Source organism: Hylobates moloch, unplaced genomic scaffold, assembly GCF_009828535.3.
Source record: "Hylobates moloch isolate HMO894 unplaced genomic scaffold, HMol_V3 SCAFFOLD_22, whole genome shotgun sequence".
Classification (NCBI taxonomy): domain Eukaryota; kingdom Metazoa; phylum Chordata; class Mammalia; order Primates; family Hylobatidae; genus Hylobates; species Hylobates moloch.
In genome coordinates, this window is record NW_026652297.1 from 12,567,269 (window position 1) to 12,573,268 (window position 6,000).

The window sequence follows — 6,000 nt, forward strand, 5'->3', positions numbered from 1 at the left end:
CATGACTATTGATTTTGGAGTTAAAATAAGTTTTAGCAAGTAGGCAAATTTGAAAATATGGTACACGGGGTTAATGAGAATCAGCTGTAGTAGTTATTTGACGGAATTGACTAGTTAATGTGGTTAAACTGTTTGCAGCTTCCGTGGCACTGACTGCCTTAATCAATGGAGAAACCATGGAGGAAGGAAGATAGCAGAGGTAAGACGCAAGAAGGCCTTTGGGCTCTGGAGCTATACAGCTTGGGTTCAAACCCCACTCCATTGCTTACTAGCTGTGGAGGGGGAACAGCTAAATACTGACCCTCTTTGAGCCACATTATCTTCATATGTAAAATGAGGTAATAATAGTGCTTATCTCTCTGGATTGTTTTGTACTTTAAATGTGAAAATACATGTGAAATGTTGAACATTGCATGTGGAGCACTGTACTCAGAAAATACTAGCAAATATTACTAGGGCAGACTGATAATATAATTGAAAGCTGTGGCAATTGATGATCACTCTCACACTGTGTTTCTTCACATTGATCAGAAATTAAACCACAGCCTACTCACACAAAGTGTCTCTAGTTACGAAAAGGCCTAAAGGTTTTTTTTGTCCAAATATTATTCCTACTTATTTTGAACCTGGACTCAAGTCTCAGCTTTTTTCACCAACTCACAGAGCTATATTATACGTTGTTGGCTAACATCTCTGTGTTCTAGTCTCTCCATTTCTAAAGTTAAGATTTTGGAATGTTAGATAGTTCATAAGTGTAAAAAAGAGGTACCCTTTTCTTTGACTATGATATTTTCAGGAAGACAAATATATTGTTTAGATGAAAATGTGTGTGTGTGCATGTATATGCTTGTGTGGCAGTGGGAGGGCAGGAGGAAGGGCATGCTACTCTGATTTATGGGATGAAGAAACTTTTGCTCCATAAAGTAGCCTCTAAGATCATTTATTAGAATCCCACAGGGATCCAGGGAACATAATTTGAAAACCATTGGCTTAGATTACCTCAATAATCTATTACAAAATTCATACAGTGAAGAAACGAACTAGAAAAATCAGCTCACTGGCCCAGAGAGAAAACAAGGAAGCTCGTTAGGCTTTGCCTGAGCTGGTCCATGTGTGAAAAAAATTGAAAAGAATCTTCTGAGACTATATTAGCAAAAGCCTCTTTCTGTAATGTGACTGGGGTTTGAATTTGTACCCTGAACATCATGGCCCTGGAGCTCCTACAATAAGAAAGTAGCTTTAAAAAGTGATTCTAGGCTGATAACACATCTAGAATGATTTGCAGAGGCAACTGCAAAACCCTCAATGCAGGCTGCATAAGATTTCAACATTTAAAGTCCTGTCAAACTTGAGCTCAAAACCCAAAATTCAAAATCTGCTATAAACAGTGGTGTACTACTAAACCCAGTGGTATACTAGTAAACCAACTCTAAAAAGAAAAAAGAATTACTCTGATTTGTGGCCTTTGCCAATTCTCATAGTATAAATCCTCCTACCATGGCTGATTTCAAGCTAGTAATGTGAATGTAAAGTCAGTAAATGCAAAGTTGGGAAGAGATGCATGTAATCAACTCTTGCAAGCTGACTCTGGCACATTACTTGTGAATACTATCATAAGACTTAACAAATGCTTACAAGAAACCCCTTCTCGAATCAGATAATGCAGTTAAAGACATAAAAGAAGGAACTAAAACCATAAGTAAATAAAAGTCACCATAAAAAAAGAACAGGAAGATCTGACAACTTCCCTACTAGAATTTCTAGAAATTAAGGGTATAGATAATGAAACAAAGCTTCAATGGATGGTGTGGTAGGCATAATTTTGCCCTCTTCCCCGGTGATCTCTGGCCTTTGTATTACTCCCATGGCTATAATATATTACATGGCAAAAAGGATTTTACAGATGTAAAGTTACTAACCAGCTGACCTTAATATAAAGAGATTATTTTAGATTACCCAGGAAAGCCCAATGTAATCATATAAACCCTAAAAAGCAGCAGAAAAAGGTAGAACATGGAGTGAGAGAGATGTAGCAGAAAGTTAAGTTAGAGAGATCTCAAGAATGAGAAGGATTTGATGCACAATTACTAGCTTGAAGATGAAAGGAGATCACATGACAGGGAAGCAGGAACTTCAGCCCTGCAACTGCAAATAACTGAATTCTTCCAACCAACAGTGAGTTTGGAAGAAGCCTCCAAGTCCCGTATGAGAACAACAGGCATGACAAATACCTTAATTGAAGCTCAGCAATTCCTTAAACAGAATATCCTAAAACTAATTGGGCCCTTATCTTACATCATACACAAAAATCAATATCATGCTAGACATCTGATTTATAGAAACTGCAAGATAATAAATGGGTGTTGTTTGAAGCTGCTAAGTTTCTAGAAATTCGTTATGACAGCAGTAGAAAACTAAAAACATAATTAGCAGATTAAACACAGCTGAAGGTAGCACTCAAAGTAAAAAAATAGAACTGAAAAAATTAAGCAAAATGTAGACAGAGAAATAAAGAGTTGGAAAACATGAAACAGTAGTAAGAGAATGGAAAAATGAATGAGAAATTCTAACACACATCTAATAGGAGTATAAGAAGAAGACATAAATAGAATGAAAAACAATATTTGATGAGTTATTGGCTAAGGATTTTCAAGAATGAATGAAAAGCATAAATTCCATGTTAATGTTGTTAAATGAGTACCAAGAATGGTAAATAAAAACAAATCCACACCTGGATGTATTGTAGTATTGAAAAATACCAAAGTCAAAGAGAAAAACCTTTCAAACCTTTAATGTCCACCAATTAGTAACTTTAATTACATCTGCAAAATCCTGAAAGAAAGGAATTACAGCTATTATATCAATTGCAGCAACTGAAGCCAGAAGGATAGAATTATATCTTTAAAGACTGATAATAAAAATAATTACTAACTCAAAACATTGAGAAGACAAGCCACAGACTGAGAGAAAATATTTGCAAAAGACATCTGTTACAAGATTCTTATCTAAAATATACTAAGAACTCTTAAAAATCAACAATAATAAACAAACAACTTGATTTTAAAATGGAAGAATTAGCATGAGCAATCAGACAAGGAAAAGAAGCAAAATACATCCAATTTGGAAAGAAAGAGGTAAAATGATCTGTTTTCAGAGGATAGGATCCCATATATAAAAACTCCTTAAGACTCCACAAAAAGCCTGTTAAAACTAACAGATGAATTCAGTAATGTTGCAGGATACAAAAGAAACACAAAAATTAGTTGTGCGTTTTTACACCAATCATGATCTATCCAAAAGGGAAATCAAGAAAAAATACCATTTATAATAGCATCAAAAAGAATAAAGTTTTTAGGAGTAAATTTAACCAAGGAGGTGAGACATCTGTAGCCTGAAAACTATAAAACATCAATGAAAGAAATTGAAGACACAAATAAATGGAAAGATGTCTCTTGTTCATGGATTGGAAGAATTAATATTGTTAAAATTTCTGTACTACTCAAAGTGATATACAGATTCAACATAACCCCTATCAAACTGCAGTGCCATTTTTCACAGAAATGGAAAAATATTCTAAAATTTGTATGAAACCACAAAAGACCCTGAAGATCCAAAGCAATTTTGAGGAAAAAGAACACAGTTGGAGACATCACACTTCTTGATTTCAAATTATATTACAAAACTATAGTAATCAAAACAGTATGGCACAGACATAAAAACAGACACATAGACCAGTGGAACAAAATATAGAGGACAGAAATAATTCCAAGCAATACACAGTCAACTAATTTTTGACATGGGCATAAAAAATGCACAAAAAAGAAAGGATAGTAAATGGTGTTGGGATAACTGGATATTCACATACAAAAGAATAGAATTGGGCCCTTACTTTATACCATATATAAAAATAAATTCAAATTGGATTAAAGACGTAAACATAAGGCCTGAAGCCATAAAATTCCTTAAAGAAAACATCAGGAAAAAGCTTGTTGACTTTCGTCTTGATAATTTTTTTTTATATGACACCAAAAGCTCAGGCAACAGTAGGAAAAATAGTCCAGTGGGACTACATCAAGCTAAAAACTTCTGCACAGCAATTCAAACAATTAACAAAATGAAAAGACAGCCTAGAGTTAGGGGAAAATATTTGCATACAGGATAGCTGATAAGGGGTTAATATAAAAATATATAGGGAACTCACAGAATTTAATAGCAAATAAACAAACAACTGGATTAAAAAAATGGGCAAAGGACCTGAATAGACATTTTCCCAAAGAAGACATACAAACTGACAACAGATATATGAAAAAGTGATCAACATCATTATCATCAGGGATATTCAAATCAAAGCGATAATAGAATATCACCTCACATTTGTTAGGAAGGCTATTGTCAAAAAGATAAAAGATAGCAAGTGTTGGCAAGGATGTGGAGAAAAGGAAATTACTGTACACTGTTGGTGGGAATGTAAATTGTTACAGCCATTCTGGAAAGCCATTCTGGAGTTTCCTCAAAACAATTAAAAACAGAGCCACCATAAGATCCAGAAGTCCCTCTTCTGGGTATATACGCAAAGGAAATGAAATTAGAACCTCAAAGAGATATCTGTGCACTCATGTTCATTGCAGCACTGTTTTTAATAGTCAACATGCAGAAACAATCTAAGCCTCTGCTGATGGAAGAATGGATAGAGAAATTATGGAGATAAGAGACTAGCTTTCTGGTGCTCTCACCATACAAAAGTGTAACTATGTGAAGAGATGGATGTGTTAATTTGCTTGACCATAGTAACCATTTCACCAAGTATATGTGTATGAAAACATCATGTTGCATACCTTAAAAATAATAATAGAAAATGGGAAAAATATCTTAACTGACACGTTACCAAAGAAAATATACAGATGGCAAATGAGCATATGAAAGGATGCCCAACATCTTACGTCATTAGGGCAGACTTTAGTAGGGGCAGGAAGTTGGAATCAGAGGTGCCCATAAAAATGTAAAATTCCTGGGTGTTCTGAGATATCTTGGGGAGGGCAGTAGGCTTTCTCAGAGTGTGGGCTCAATCCAATCTTATTCAGATCTTCAGGCATAGGGTAAGCCCTAGAGGAAATCGGTTACATGACAAGCCAAAGGAATAGGGATCCCATCTTGGTGAAGTTCTCAGTCATGGAAAGGACTGAAGTCAGTGCACACATTCGAACTCCCAGTAATGGGCCACTTGTGAGGCCTAAATGAGAAAACAGAATTCAGATTCACAATACCTTCCAGTGACTGGGAGGTTGGCTCCTGGTAGCTCTGCCTTTCTGGCTGTCAGGGTCCCAGATGACCCTCCAGATGTACACCTTAGCCTGGGGGCCAAGATAACACCTTTTATATTTAACCTTTGCCTTGTTTGTTAGTGGTCGAGGATGCTTTAGAAACTTGCAGGAATTTTTTCGCCAGATCTGGGAATCAGGAACAAAGCAATCTCAGTAAGTATGATCACATGTGGAGAAGTTCATGTGCTAACTCTAGTGGTGTTGAGGGATTTTATTTTATTTTATTATTATTATTTTTAGTTTTATTATTATCATACTTTAAGTTTTAGGGTACATGTGCACAATGTGCAGGTTTGTTACATATGTATACATGCACCATCTTGGTGTGCTGCACCCATTAACTCGTCATTTAGCATTAGGTATATCTCCTAATGATATCCCTCTCCCCTACCCCCACCCCACAACAGTCCCCGGAGTGTGATGTTCCCCTTCCTGTGTCCATGTTTTTCTCATTGTTCAATTCCCACCTATGAGTCACAACATGTGGTGTTTGGTTTTTTGTCCTTGCGATAATTTGCTGAGAATGATGGTTTCCAGTTTCATCCATGTCCCTACAAAGGACATGAACTCATCATTTTTTATGGCTGCATAGTATTTCATGGTGTATATGTGCCACATTTTCTTAATCCAGTCTATCGTTGTTGGACATTTGGGTTGGTTCCAAGTCTTTGCTATTGTG